This window comes from Panthera onca, chromosome E1 (assembly GCF_046562875.1).
Source record: "Panthera onca isolate mPanOnc1 chromosome E1, mPanOnc1 haplotype 2, whole genome shotgun sequence".
Taxonomy (NCBI): Eukaryota; Metazoa; Chordata; class Mammalia; order Carnivora; family Felidae; genus Panthera; species Panthera onca.
The window spans coordinates 28845376-28861571 of record NC_138352.1 but is presented as its reverse complement, the minus strand read 5'-3'; positions in this window follow the sequence as shown (position 1 = coordinate 28861571).

Genomic DNA, 16196 nt, shown 5'->3' with positions numbered 1-16196 from the left:
AGCCTGTGTGTCCCCAGGTCCTCCAAAGTGGCACTTCCTGCCCAGGAGGCAGGGACAGGTGTTGAGGGACACCTGTCACACTCCAAGGCTGAGACTTAACGTGACCCAGCGAGGTCAGCACGGTTAGACTTCATCTCACAGACAAAGAAACAGAGGCCCAAGGCTTCAAGCAGCTTCCTGATTCTCAGTGCCAGGAAGAATGAAACCAGACGTTTACCCAGATCATCAGGACAGCCTACTGTGTATCAGGCATTTTACTAGAAGGTTCATGCTTGTTATCTAAAATCCAGGACGTCGGAGTTGTCCTTATCACCAGGGTATGGGGGAGGAGTGCAAACATAGAGACAAGCAAGTTGCCCAGCCTGACCAAGGAGGAGAGAGGCAAGCTGCATCCAGATCAGGCCAACTCCATGACCTGGGAACACCCCAATATCCGCCTGCAAAGACTGCTTTTGAATCTAAAGGGCGTCCTAACTCCCCCAGGAAGGAGCCGAGTGACCTTGAGCCAACCACGTGTCTCAGGCCTTGAAGATTAGCGCACCTGTTCTCTTCAATGCTTCTGTGCCCTTTCAGCCGTCCCCAAGCCTAGACTTACATCCTTCCTACGACAAGGGTCTCATGCCCTCACTGGAAGTGTCTTCTGTTCCTAGGAACTTCTGACCATTACCATCTTCTTCCTTAAGTCATGCTGAACTTTGCCTCTTGGAGATTCCAAACTTAAATCCATCCATCCATTTGACATATATTTACTGAGCATCTACTTTGGCCTGACCCCATGTTCAGGACTGAGGAGACAGGAAAGAACAAGATATACAAGGTCCCTGCCTTCATGGAGCATAGCTCTGGGAGAGGTTGAGAAGGAAGGCAATACATTAATGAAAGTAAATACATAAAATAATTTCAAATAGTGGGGCTATGAACAAAAAGTAAAGCAGGGTGATGTGGCAGAGAGGCACCATTAGACAGAGTGGTCAAGGAGGCCTTCCTGGAGGAAGTACCTTCTGAGCTCAGACTTGGGGATAAAAAAAAGCCATGTGAAACTTGAGGGTAGGAGCTGATTTAAAATGGTCCATGGTACACAGTAGGAGCTCAGAGAAAGGTGAAGGGGACTTCTAGTTAATCATGAACTGAATGGGGATATTTTTCTCTTTTCTCTCCCAAAACCCCTCTAAAAGGACAATAAAATGAAATAAAATAAATAAATCCTTAAGGCACAAATTCACAAGGATGAAGAGAATAAGAAAGTCAATGACAGGGACAAGAGGAATCCACAACATTTTTGAAGCTAAAAAATGAATAGACAAATAGCAACCAACTTAGAGAGTGGAGGAGAGTAAAATCAGGGGTTTCAGAGGAGGGGGCCAATCCGAAACCAGACCACGGACATGACAGACTCTTAGAAACACTCAGCCTGAGAGGCACCAGGTCCTTCTGGAGGTGGAGGGGCAGGTGGGAATGGAAACAAACTAAGTTAAGAGTTCGTGAAAGGAGGGACGCCCGAGTGGCTCAGTTGGTTGAGCGTCCGACTCTTGGTTTCGGCTCAGGCCATGATGTCATGGTTCGTGGGATCAAGCCCCACGTTGGCCTCTATGCTGATGGAGCGGAGCCTGCTTGGGATTCTCTCCCTCTCTCTCTCTCTTTCTCTCTCTCCCTCTCCCTCTCTCTGACCCTCCCCCACTCGTCACCCTCCCTCTCTGTCTCTCTCTCAAAATAAACATCAAAAACAAAAAAAAGTTTGTAAAAGGAGCAGTTGTGCCTCCCAACTTCCCAGAGACAAAGGTCATGAGCCTCCAGCTTGAAAGGACCCCCTGAGCACCCACCTTGACACAAAAAGGAAAAACAGTCAATTGTTAACTCCTGGAAACACAAATAACACAAAATAGAAAATGTAGTCATAATGGGCTACAGCAGCTCAGCTGGAAACAATGTTGACTTAATCACAACATTGTAAACACCACACACTGATGTATCCAAAAGTTTTGAGGACGTGAGATTGGGTGCTTGGGGGAGGAGAAGCACACGGATCCATATGTAAAAGAACGAAATCCTTGGAAGCTATCAGATACTGTCTAAAATTGAAGAGAAAAAGAAATAGCAATATAAGCATGTCATGGAGAGATGAGGAAGAGCTAAAGGGGTTGGAGGCAGTCTCGCTAGAATATCAACTGTGGCCGGAAGGGACTTGGTCTGTTTGGGACGCCGCTGTGTCCTCAGTGCCCAGAACAGAGCCTGGCACACGGTCCACGCTCACTTCCCCACTTCCCGTTTGTCAGGGGCGGGAGCAGGCAGCTCCTGGGTTTCTGTTGTCCCTCCTACAAGCCTCGTAATGCCGTTTAACTTTTAACCCTAGGTATATGTGTTGCTTTAATAAAAATTAAACGGAAACCTTCAGGAAAAATAAAAAGGCCCGTGGGTCTAGAGCATAGTAGCAGCAGGAGTGGGGTAGAGGACTGGAAGGGCACGAGGTTAGGGGTCAGCAGGCCCAGGCCGTGGAAGGCCAAAATGGAATCATTTTGGAGGATCATCAGTCATTCAGGGACGCTCAGGCCTGCCAGCCACACGCTCCCCGGAAAAGCCACAAGTGCCTCGCCAGAGCCCTGGGGATAAAGACCCCCACACCCTCCTCTTCAGCTGGGCCAGTGCTGCAGCCGCGCCCCCGCTGAAGGGCCAGCTGACCCCCGTTCTGACCGCTGCCTGCTTTCTGCGTGGAGTCGGGGCAGGCCATCCGATGCCCTGTGCCCGGGTACGGGGCCCCTTGGCAGGCTGGGCCACCAGGGCCTGGTGGTCTCCAGCGTCTCCCGTGGAGGCGGCTCTGCCTGGGAGGAGGGGGCGCGGTGGAGACCCCGGGCCAGGGTCTGCTGTGGGCGGGCCAAAAAGGGACATACGTGCCCACCAGAGGGGACCCCGGGCAGGGGAGGCCGCTGTGTGGGGGCTCAGTCTCGGCTGGGGCGCGACCTCAGAGCCCAGGGTTGCTCTGAGGGGCCTGCCGTGGAGATCACTGGGGCGGCACAGCCAGCCAAGCCAAGCCAAGCCCGGGGTCTGTCCCTGACAGCACCCTGCGTGGCGCTGAGCGCTTCCCACCTCCCCACGCTAAGAGGCCTCAGGAGGGATCTCCTCGGGACCGGCTGTGCCCTTCCAGGCCTAGAGTCAGGGCGCTGCCTGCAGTCCTGTGCTGGGGAAGCGCCCCTGCCTAAAATGCCCTTGGCCGCCACCCCCAGCCTGCCCCTGCTCCGAGTCAAAGTCCCAGCCATCCCATCCTTCCAAATGTTCTGTTTCCGGCAACCACACATCTTCCCAGTATAAGGGGAGAAAGGGTGTTCAGGTTGTCCATCCCGGGAAAACTGTCCTTTGGAGGGTTGCAGATGTTCTTTGGTGGAAAGAATCTGTCCCGGGGTGAGGCCCCAGTGAAGGACGGAGATTGATTCAGACATCTGGTGGGCAGGCGGCCACCGTGCCCCCAGCGTGCTTAGACAAGTGGCTTCCTCAGCCCTCCTCCTAGGGATGAATTTCCGCTGCCCCGGCTTTGGAGGTTAGTGCATGTGCTTGGGGCTGGGAGAACCCAGAAATGGCAGGAAGGATGTTTGGTCTCACACACTCGAGGTGCTCCCCCAGCCACGGCGTTGTTCTGTGAATGGCTCAGATCTGGGTCCACTGCAGGGGTGGCTGCTGTGACCTTGTCCTTAGACACTGTGCAGAGGCAGGGAGCGAGGGCACTGTCGTGGTAGGAACTCTCCCTTCTGCCGGCTGTTTTCTGCCTTGCTCGAGCCATTGGGAAAGTTCGCCAAAAGTTGCTGCCTGGTTCACGTTGCTCAGTAGGAATGTAGGAAATACTCCCAGGGCGCCTGGGTGGCACAGTTGGTTAAGCATCTGACTCTTGACCTCGGCTCAGGTCATGATCTCGTGGTTTGTGAGTTCGAGCCCTGCATTGGGCTCTGCACTGACAGTGTGGAGCCTGCTTGGGATTCTCTCCCTCCCTCTCTCTCTGCCCCTCCCCGACTCACTCTCTCTGTCTCTCTCAAAATAAATAAGAAAACTTTTAAAAAAATTAAAAAAGGAAATATTCCCAACAGCTCGGCCATGGCGACTTGTGGGCAAAGAGGAATGTGTTGCCTTATTTATGCTTTTCTGTCAAACATTTCTGTAAGAACCAGGTGTTATTTTTCACATATATTCAATATGTCACGGTTTAATATGTCCCCAAAGCCAATGTTTATCTGATATTTTAATGTAAACAAACAGAATGTCATGTTTGTAACTCTGCCTGTTCTTTACAGCTCAAATCCCACCTCTTACGAGCAGCCTTCCCGCAATACCCAAACCGAGAGCCTCACAGGACCTGACAGCACCTAGTGTCCCAAAACTCCAGAATCTAGTGGTATCAGAGGCTGTGTGTGTGTAGCAGTGTGTGGGAGGCAAAGGGGGACACAGCAAAACTTCCTTGGTTCTAAGCCAGCCCCGCTGTTTCACGGAGGAGTGAAAAACAGTGCCTCTAGGGTTTGACCCTGAGCCGAGTTCTAAGCCGGCATGGCCTCCCCAGCCCCCAGCCCCTCCTAAGTCCCAGCAGATATGTGTTGAGAAAGGAATGACGGTCAGAGACAGGGAAAGCCACAAAATCCACCCCGTCTGCCTATTTCCTGCTAAAATCATCCCCCTTAAACTCAGTCCCAATGCCCCCTAAACTCAGTGGTGTCAAATAACTATTTTATCACGCTCAGGGCACAGCAGGGGTGGCCTGTGTGTGACCCACCACATCTGTGGCCTCAGCCGGATTCACCACGAGGCCCCATTCACTTCCGTGTTGGGCACCCGGGCCAGGAGGACTCCAGGGCTGGGCCCGGCTTGGTCTTTGAACAGGAGCACCTACACATAGCCTCTTCCTGTGGCCACGGCTTCCTCCCCGCCTGGCAGATGGAGACCCACGTGGAAGTTGTGTGGCCCTTTCTGATGCAGTGTGAGAAGTCACACAGGGCCACCTTTGCCTTACTCCCTTGGTCAAAACAGCCCTACCAGTTTTAAGGACCGGAGACATAGACTCTGGCTCACCATGGGAAGAATGTCGGAGAACTTGCAGCCATTTTTATAAAACCTCCACAGCCCTTCTGCAGTCTACTGTGGACGGTGACCATCCACAGAGCCACCTACCACGCTTCCCAGTGTGTCAGCCACTCCTAGGGCAGGGCCCCTGGTGGGGACTTCCTTCTCCAGTGAGGAGCTGAGACAAGTCCAGATAGGACAGGAGTGAGGGACACGGTGGCAGAATCTGAGAAAGATCCAGAGGCCTCAGTGGCTGGCAGGAAGAAGGTGGAGGCCGAGGGAGGAGGCCAGAGTGATGAGGCTTCGGGCCTCCCACAGGTTCAGGGGAAGGGTGCCAATCACAGAGATAACACCGGGCTGGGCAGCAGGTGTGGGAAGAGAAGATAGTGAACTTGGTGGGAAACATGTGGAGTTGAAGGGTTTGACAGCCATCTCGTCCTTCTCGGCTGAGCGCCAGTCCACCTCCCCCAAGCCTTCTCGGCCGCTCCAGGAGGAATTACTGCTCCCTCCTCTGGGTTCCCGAAAACCCTGTGCTTATCTTCATCATGCTGGATTGGAGCCCACAAACCCAGGCCTAATGCATCTTGGGTCCCCAGTCTCATTCAAGGGCAAGAGAAAGGCACCCCCAGGGTGGAAAAACCACGGATGGTCGGTCTCCCTCAAGAGGCTGCCGAGAGTCCCTCCATTCACCAGTGCATGACCCCAGGCGAGTTCTGGGGTTTTGTAACTGTTCAGTGAGCCTCAGTTTCCTCCTCTGTAAAGAGGAGGTTTTACTGGTACTCATTTTAAAGAGTCGGGGAGGACTAGAATGTGTTTAGCACATACTGCTCAATAGAGGCTTGGCTGTAGAATCAGCCCATTCCTGAGGCCCAGGGGCAGGAGGAGACCTCAGGATCTGGGCCAATTCAGTGGCCTCCTAGGGTCTTGAGCTGGACATGTGGGTTCCCCTGAAGGATGTACCTCGGCCAGGACTTCCCTCAGGGGTGTCTGGTCTGACCCAAAGACAGACAGGCGATGAGTGGATGGGAGGCACTTCCCAAGAACCGGTGGGGCAGCCAGATTTAGAAAAGGGGGGAGGCCTATCCTGACCCCTAAGTTACTCAACACACCTCAGTTCGTGGAATGAGAGGTGGCTTCCCAGAGGAGGGGGAAATTTCAGTTCAAAATCCAAAAGGGCAAAGGTGTGAGAGTGAATCGTGTCTCCACCTCTGTCCCCCAGCCACCTGGGCACCCTCCAGGGACTCCGTGTTCCCGCATCCTTGCACGGACAAGGCAATATCTGGGCCTTCCTCAGGATCCTGCACGTCTCTTTGTGACTTAACATCCCCCTTCGGTCCTGCGTGCCCCTTCATCTCAGCACATGGAGAGCATCCTTATCCGTTTTGCAGCTGCAAAGAATCCACCGCATGTCGCCCATAATGCACTTAGCAGCCCCCCTGCTGACTGGCATTTGGGTGCCTTCTAATACTTCCCATTTACAACGAACGTCCTCACGCAAACACCTTTTCCCACCGTGCCAGGATATCTGAGGCTGGTAGTCCCAGAGAGGGGGTGGCCGGGGCAAAGGGCACCTGCGTCTTAACGCAGCCAGATCATGCCTGCCACTTGGCCTCCCACCCCCCACCCGGGGGCCCCAGCAGGGTGTCTGAGTCGGCCTGCTCCCGCCAGGAAGATTTTAATGAATAAAGCCATTTTTATAAACTGCTTGGGTGGGGAGGGCAGCCGGAGAAGCATCACGGCATGGAGGAGGGTCTGGAGACGGAGCATATCAGTCAACAAGCTTGACGGGCATGTCAAGGTGAAGTGGGGAGGGCATGAGGGACTGCCCAGCGGTATCGTGCTGGTCAGTGAGGATGCGCACGTACTGTGCCCAGCAGCACAGAACAGCTGGCCACACAGGTTGGGGCGGGCCCCACGGAAGGGACAGAGCTGTGGGCCCGGTGGGGCCCAGCAGTCCAGCACTCAGGCCGAGGTGACAGCGTGCCTGCGTGCAAAGCCTGCTCTGCCACTCCGACGAGTGAGTCACTTGGTCTCTCCAAGCCTCAGTTTCCTCATCTGTAAAATGGGCCAACAGCCACTCCCCCGAGTGAGATAACTCCCTCAGGCCCAGGGCTCGGCACCCGTGAGGTGCTCAGGAAACAGTCACCGTTTGCCTCCAGGTGTTCTCGGCCCAGCCTGGCAGTGTGCACGAGCTGGGTGAACGCTGAACACGAGTGCCCGCACACGCCGATGTCCGTGCGAGAGAGCCCGCGGTGGTGTCTCAGTGCCACCCTTCTTGGGCTGCAGGACTCGGGGCGGCCGCATGGGCTCTCCAAGCCTCAGGGGCCTCCCTTGGCGAATGAAATCAGATACCGGGTGCGGTGGTGAAGCTCCAAGGAGGGAGCATGTCCGAGCGTGCCCGGCACACCAGAGTCTTGGAGGCGGGCGGGAGACGGGGATGGATGTGGCTCTGCGTCATGGGCAGGGCAGGGCGGGCGAGGGTATCTCTGAGGTCTCTTCTGGGCCACCCTCCCCTCCCAGGAGCAGCCCAGCCAAGCAGCCTAGGCCAGCTGGTTGGTTTTGATAAGTGAATTTTATAAGCAACAAACAACACAGAGACGCCTGGGCTCCAGTAGAGGTTATGTCTCCCTCCGGGAGTTGCAGCCCAAGGGGACCTGAGTGTTGGGTTTGGGGGCCCTGGGGAGCTTCCGTTGGCTGGTGCCACTGGGAGTTCCAACCCGAGAGGCATGAGGTTTTGTTCTATCCACAAGGACAAAATAGAGTAATAAAGTAGCATTAGTCTTAAGAATAGTAATGATAAAACCCCCACTTACTGAGCATTTACGATGTTATTTAATCCTCAGAACAAGCCCAAAAGAAAATATTTGCAAAACACATTTCTGATAGAGGGCTCATACCCAGAATATACACAGAATTCTTACAATTCAAAAGTAAGAAAACAAACAACCCAATAAAAAATGTGCAAAAGATCCAAACAGACACTTCACCAAAGAAGATACACGAATGGCAAATAAACACGTGGAAAGGTGGTCAGCGTCATTAGTCACTAGGGGAAGGCAAATTAAAACCACAATGACGTTCTACTACACACCCATTCGAATGGCTAAAATTTAAAACACTGACAATTCCAAGTGTTGACCAGGATCCGCAGAAACCTTGCTGGCAGGGATGCACAATGGTATGGCCACCCTAGAAAACAGCTTGTCAGTCTCTTATAAAATTGAATATACACCTATCTACGAGCCATTCCACTCCAAAAGAAAGGAAAACCTTTCTTTACACACACACATACACACACACACACACACACACACACACACACCTCTTATATGTAAATATCAATAGCATATTTTTGCATTATAATTAAAACCCAACTGTCCATGAACTTGTGAATGGAAGAACAAATTATGGCATATCCGTCCATGGAATACTAGGCAGCAACTAAAAAGGAATGGGCTACAGATACAGGCAGCAACGTGGCTGAGTCTCAAGTGCATTATGCTGAGTCAAAGAAGCCACGCTACAAAAGGTGACATTGGATACAATTCCATTTGTATGCCATCCGGACAGGTAAAACTACAGTGACGCAAAACAGATCAGTGGTTGCCAGGGACTTGGGGTGGGAGGATTAGCTGCAAAAGGACGTGAGGAAAATTGGGGAGTGAAGACAATATTCTACAGGATGCTCGTGATGGTAGTAACGGAGCTGTGCGCTTTTGTCAAAAATCATCAAAATTACACTTACATGTATTAATTTTATGGGGTGTCAACTACACCTTAAAAGCTTGGGGAGGAGGAGGAAAGGCAGTCCATAAATTAAAAAAAAAAAAAAAAAAAAAAAAGCTTTGAGCAGCACAGAGCAGGGGGCGGGGGTGGGGAGGTGCGGGGAGACTCAATGCTCAGAAGGGTGACGTCATGGGTCCAAGCCCTGATAGGAGCCAACACACAGAGAGTGAGGATGAGGCTGGGGGGTGGGGAGGAATAGCAGCTGGGTGGGTCTGGAGTTGGGGAAGGGAAGGACTAGAGGAGGCGGCCAATGGCCCTTTGGGGCAGGCTGGGTGGGCGTAACAGCTGGGGATTCTGAGATTTCAAGGACTGCAGGGGAGGGGGACATATGACAGCTCTAACCGTTCACAGGGCAGCAGGCCAGGAGCCTTCTCACCCCAAACTATAGCTCAGAGAAGTTAGGTCAGCCCTCAGGTCACACAGCAAAGCTGGAGGCAGAGCCTGGCCTCTTGACTCGAAAGTGAGTGCTCTTGCTCTAGGGACAGAAGGAATCTGTCTAGGGACAGAAGGAAGACAGGAATCCCTGAGGACCAGCTTCCCCTGCCCAACGTGATGTGCAACTCAGTCAAGTCACTTCCCCTCTCTAGGCCTCAGTTTCCACCTCTGTAAGACGGGACTCTAACAGAACCCATCAGGAAGAAAGAAAAGGCCAAGAGAGAGGAAGTGACTTATCTCCACCAGCCCAAACACCCACTCGCACACTGGATAAGGAAAATCAATTAGGAAGGTAAATCAGTGGCAAAAAGAGGAGGCTCCTTCCTTCTCCCTAGGCCTCAGTTTCCCCATTTGGCATGGGGGTTCATTGAGCTAAATGACAGGTGGCGAACAGGGGGCCGTGTTGAGCACCCACATACATTTTGTTTTCCCCCATGGTCGCTTTCTCCATCTTTACCCCCAACTTTTTTATGAAAAACCTCGGGCACACAAGAAGTTGGAGGCTCAGATGGCCACTGCTAACGCCTGGCCCACGTAGTCTCCTCTGTCGCCACCTCTCTCTCCCACACATAAGTCTCCGTTGTCTTCTGGATCACTTGAGAGTCAGTTACTGCCATCGTAAGCTTTTGCTCCTAACCCTTCAGCACGTGCGCCCCGGGAACAAGAATAGTCTCACTTGTAGCCACACTATGATCATCCCACCTGAGAGAAAAGCTGCAATTCCATTTGATATGCAATTCATATTCCAGTCACTCCATTGCCTCCGAGACATCTTTTATGGCTGAATTTCTTTGTTTGAATCAGGATCTAGCCCAGATTCACTTATTCTATTTGGTTTTACCTACCCGCCACCCTCCCCCCCCCCCCCCCCCGCTAATTTTTTATTTTGAAAAAGTTTACATCCCCGGGGCGGGGGGGTGGAAATGGCCAGAGTGGCTCAACGGATGCACACATGGTCTTCATCTGGATACGTCGATTCTCAGGATGTCTCGCTCTCCACCAACCATGTAAGGCTTAGCAGCAGACACACGCAATTGTGTTTGCTAATCAGCTGCCATCAGGTAAACATAAGAACAGCTCAATTTATTATTGATTTCCAGCTTCTGTTGAAACCCCAGGACAGGGGCCGCCTGGGTGGCTCAGTCGGTTCAGCGTCCGACTTCGGCTCAGGTCATGATCTCACGGTCCGTGAGTTCGAGCCCCACGTCGGGCTCTGTGCTGACAGCTCAGAGCCTGGAGCCTGCTTCGGATTCTGTGTCTCCCTCTCTCTCTACCCGTCCCCTGCTCATGCTCTGTCTCTCTCTCAAAAAAAAAAATAAATAAATGTTTTAAAAGAACAAAGAAAACTTGGGACAGGCTTCCCACATGGCACAGTCAGCTGGAGCGAGCAGCAGCTGCCCCTCTGGACAGGGCAGGAGTCCCCACTCTGCCACAATCCCCATCGCTCCCTTTTGTCTGACACCCAACCTGTCTCCCTCAATCATCCGACCTGCCTAGACTCTGCAGACACAGCTCTTCCCGCTCAATCTCCTCCAGATGATCTCTGAGAGACTGGGTCTTCTCAGGAGGGAGCCATCCTTGTCCTTGGGAAGGTCCCGTCAGGTCCACCTGGTGGCTTGTCCCCTGCTTGGGATACCAGACTCGGGACTCAGCCTCACCTGGGTTCAAATCCCAGCGCACTACCTTACTGCTGGGGACACTATGAACGGTGCTGTCTCTCCCAAGTCCCGTCCCCTCATCTGGATGATCCCTGCTTCACACCCAGGGAGAGCGGGATCACCCACATGCAGCACAGCACTCAGCACGGCGCCTGGCAGAGAAGGAGCTCTCGAGAGACGCTGTTGGTCGCAGAAGGCTTTTTGAGAAGACAGTTGCAAAGGTAGGCGACAACATCTGTACAAACATTCATCTCCAGGCAGCGCAACATTGGAAGTTGACCTAAACGCCCCACAACAGGGAACTGGTTAATTACAGTATCCATAAAATGGAAGAATCAGCAGCTGAGACAAAGATGTTATATTTAGACGTGACCCAAAGAGCCATCAATAAAGGACTGTGTCTAGGAGGACGGTTAGGGTCTCGTCATCTGTTAATGACATCATGATATTCATCAATGGAAAACGACGCAGCTGGAGCGTGAGGGTACCCACGACGTGCTCATACAGCAGAATCTCTGGGACATACTGGAAAGTGACACAGCACACTTAGCAGCTACCTGCTAACTGGGGGATCAAAATGGGAAGAGAGAGGGGCACCCGAGTGGCTCAGGCGGGTAAGCCTGACTCTTGATCTCAGCCCAGGTCTTGATCTCAGGGTCATGGATTCGAGACTCCACACCGGACGTGGAGCTTACTGTAAAAAAGGGCGTGGGGGGATATACACGTGTATATACACCTAGCGTGTGGAAAAGCCTGAAAAATGCATAAGAAAGAAGAAAAACCGCTTCCCTGTGTGGGGTGGGGAACTGAGGACACAGAAGACGTGGTCATGAGGTAGGTTGTTCTCAGTTACCCGCATTTATTCTGCCTCGGTTTTTGAAACATGTGAACTCATTACCTAGGCAAAAATTAACTTTAAAAATGTTCTCCAAGAGGGGTTGCAGGCTGGCTTAGTCAGTTAGCTCAGGCCATGGTCTCACGGTTTGCGAGTTTGAACCCCGTGTCGGCCCGACACTGTAGACAGTGTAGACAGCCTGCTTAGAATTCTCTCTCTCTGCCTCCCCCCCCCCACCCCACTCATGCTCTCTCTCTCTCTCTCGGTCTGTCAAAAATAAATTTCAAAAAATTCTTAAAGAATGCTGTGTGGCTTCCATATATTAACAAAGAAAAATGCTCACAGTGTATTGTTAAAAGGAAAAAAAGAAACAGTACGAAATAGCGAATATGATTTGATTACGTTTGTAAAATATTTTTTTATTTTGGGGTAGAGCGCAGGTTGGAGAGGGGCAGAGAGAGGACAGAGGATCTGAAGAGGGCTCTGTGCTGACAGCAGGTGTGGGGCTTGAACTCACGAACCGTGAGATCGTGACCTGAGCCACCCAGGTGCCCCTGACGCTTTTGTTGGAAAAAACACTCTGTGTACAGACCTCCATGAGAGCAGGGGTTTTGTCCACCTTATTTATTCATTGGGATGTTCTCAGAATCCAGAGTGGCTCCATAAACAGTGGCTCCATAAACACTGAATGAGCAAGTGAATGAGTGAATGAGTGAATGAATGAATGAATGAATGGCTACAAGAGCAGGGTGTCTAGAAGGACATGTGGCCGAACCGTGACCCGTGGTGGGCTTTGGAGGTAGGTTTGTGAGGGACTTGTACTGTGTTGATATTTTTGTGTCTCTTCTGAAATTTCTAAACGAGCACCCCTTGTGCATCTAATCAGGAAAGAAGAACAGTAAAGGCATTAAGAGGAAAAGTGAAGGGGCGTCTGGGTGGCTCAGTCGGTTAAGCGTCCGACTTCGGCTCACGTCATGATCTCATGATTCATGAGTTCAAGCCCCGCATCAGGCTCTGTGCTGACAGCTCAGGTCCTGGAGCCTGCTTCGGACTCTGTGTCTTCCTCTCTCTCTGCCCCTCCCCTGCTCGCTCTCTCGCTTTCTCTCTCTCTCAAAAATGAATAAACATTAAAAAAATAAAAAAGGAAAAGTGAAGGCTCTGTCCAGGGAGCTGGGGGTGGCTGGAGTCCAGATGAGGTAAAGGGATGAGGGCTGGCCGGGAAGAATGTTGGGCTGGTGACCAGGACAGGCATCCCCCCACATCCTACCCACACTCATTCCATGCAGGCTTGGTGGAGGTGAGGTACTGGGGGGGGGGGGCGGGGGGAGAGGTAAGGCCCAGAGAAGGCCGGTGACTGACCTGGGTCTCACAGCAGAGCCAGGATGGACAATCCAAGCCTGTTCGGGTCTCAGCCTCCAACCTCAGGAAGTTGGACACTTGGTGAGGTTATTCACACCCCTTAACTATTTCACAGATGAGGAAACTGAGGCCCAGGGGTATAGAGCTAGAGAGGCTAAGAGCACAGGTCTGGAGACTAACAGGCTCAAATTCTAAATCCGTCACTTTACTCTCCAAGGAGCCTCCTTCTCATGAGGCTTCAGTCCCCCTGTCCCAGGGGAGGCGGGGGGGGGGGGTGGGCAGTGTGGGTGCCGCACCCATGAGCTACCTTCAACTCGGCATTTCTGTGAGAACCACAGAGCTGAGGACAATGGGCATTGGCCACTGTTGTCGCTGTTCGTTTGGACTGCTGCAGGGGTCCCCTGCTTCTCTGCTTCCCTTCCCATGGTCCATCCCCCACGAAGGAGGCAAAGGGATTCTCACAATGGAGGTCATTATACAGTGCCATGGAATGCTATGGAACCACGGAAAGGAACAGGCTGCTGGCAGGCACAGCACCCTGGACTCATCACAAAGACATCATGCTGACTGAAGGAGGCCAACGTAGGTGGCCGTGTGCTACGCGTGATTCCATTTATAGGATATGCTGAAAAAGGTAAAATTATGGGGACAGAAAACAAATCAGAGGTGGGGTGGGGGAGTGGTTAAAGGGGTTCAGGGGAGGGGCGCGTGTGTGGCTCAGTCAGTTGGGCATCCGACTTCAGCTCGGGTCATGATCTCGCAGTTTGTGCATTCAAGCCCCGCATCAGGCTCTGTGCTAACGGCTCAGAGCCTGGAGCCTGTTTCAGATTCTGTGTCTTCCTCTCTCCCTGTCCCTCCCTGCTTTTGCTCTCTCTCAAAAATAAATAAACATTAAAAACATTTTTAAAGGGGTTCAGGGGATTTGGGGGAATGGTAAAACTTTTATAACTTGCTTGGGAGTTTTGCTACATGAGGGTATCCATTTGTCAAAACCATACGCTGAGGGGCGCCTGGGTGGCTCAGTTGGTTAAGGTCTGACTTTGGCTCAGGTCGTGATCTTACAGTTTGTGAGTTCGAGCCCCGCAACAAGCTCTGTGCTGGCAGTGCGGAGCCTGCTTGGGATTCTCTTTCTCTCCCTCTCTCTGCCCCTCACCCACTTGCACTCTCTCTCAAAATAAATACACAAACTTAAACAAAAAAAACCCTATACCCTGAAAAGGGTCGTTTTTATTGTATGTAAATACTACCTGAATTTTTTTAATTAAAATTTAAAAAAAAATTTTTTTTTAATTAAAAAAGCTCCCACGAACAAAAACCTCAACCATGATGGGTACATTGGGCCTCATCTTACTATTCAATGTATTTATATATACTGTATGTTTGAAATTTTCCAATATTAAAAAGAAAAACAAAAACCCTAAGATTGTATCTCTCATCTGCTCAAAACCTTCCCATAGCTCTCTACTGGCTCAGAGTAAAGGCCAAAGTCTTCACTGTGGCCAGCAAGGACCCTCAATCTATCCCTCAGGCCCCTCAGCATCACCCCTCTCCCCTGGCTCCCTATGCTCCAGCCCCACTGGCCTCAGTGGGTTCTTTAAACATACCTCAGGGCCTTTGCACTGGCTGTTGTCTCTGCCTGGATTGCTTTTCCCCTTGCAACATCTCCTGACTCACTTTCTTATCTCCTTCAAATCTTTCATTAAAAGACCTCAAGTCAGTTGAGGTGGGTCCTGGCAACCTTGTCTGAAACTTCCCCCAATAACATGGCCCACATCCCTCCTGGCAGAATCTCTGGGACATTCGTCCCCATGAGATGGAACAACTATTTCTTTCTTTCTTTGCTTATTGTCTCTCCCTCTCCTAGAATGTAAGCTCCTGGAGGGCAGGGAGTTTGGCCTGTTTTGTGTGTCCCCTTAGAATAGTGCTTGGCGCACAGTCGGTACTCAATACATGTTTGCTAAATGAAGTAATGAAATGACTAAATAAATGATATCCTTATACATAGGACCGGGTCTCCATGTGGCCCCACCAGCCCCCAGTCATAGGGGCTTTAAGCAGTCAGGGCTCACCGACCCCAAGACTATTGGGACCCGGCTTTGCTTTCTAACTTCTGGAGTCACACATTCATTCAGCAACCCATCCGCAAGTTCTCCTTCGTGGCCAGCATGCTCTGGGGTCAAAAGATAAAGCAAATCCATTCAACCTGGTATATATTAATTACTCACTTCATCTTTTATTGATCTGCTGCCTTGTTTCCCAAATGATTTCTGCACATTTTAAACACCCCAGCAAGCTACTACATTAAAAAGTAGGAGAAAAAGAAAGGAATCTAAAACAGGTTGGGGCGGGGGGAGGGGGTGGGGGGGGGTTGGGGGAGCGCCTGAGTGACTCAGTCAGTTGAGCGGTAGACTCTTGATTTCAGCTCAGGTCATGAGCTCATGGTTTATGAGTTTGAGCCCTGAGTTGGGCTCTGCACTCACAGAGCCTGTTTCGGATCCCCTCTCTCTCTCTCCTGCTCCTCCCCGACTCATACTCTCTTTCAAAAATAAACATTAAAAAAATTCAAAAAAAAAAAAAAAAAAAAACAAAAACCAGGGAGGATCTTGGGCTCTTCTGCTAGGCTTGGTGTGCACTGGGACTTGGTGTGCCAGGGACTTATTCAGAGAGGAATCTCCCCTGGACTGAGGCTGGTTGGGAAGCATCAGTGAGGGCTTCCTGGAGTAGGTGATATTTGACTAATAGCACAAGCAAAGGCCCAGATGGGAAACAGCATGGCCTGTTCATGGAATTTCCAGAAGCAAGTGCTTTGGAGACAAAGAAGTCACCTGAGACATATAAAGGTCACATCTTGCTTGCACAGGATTACAGTCAACCCTGACTCAGCTGAGGTCAAGGCCCCGTCTGACCCCAGAATCTCTTTCTGTCTCCTTGTACATAATGACTCACTCCTCGGCCTTGTTTTTATTTCCAAACTCCATGATACAATGTACACTTGTTAAAAAAAAAAAAAAAAATCCGGCTAGGATATTCTCAATAAATACATCTGACAAAGGACTTACAACCAAACTATAAAAAGAAAAGTCTCCAAT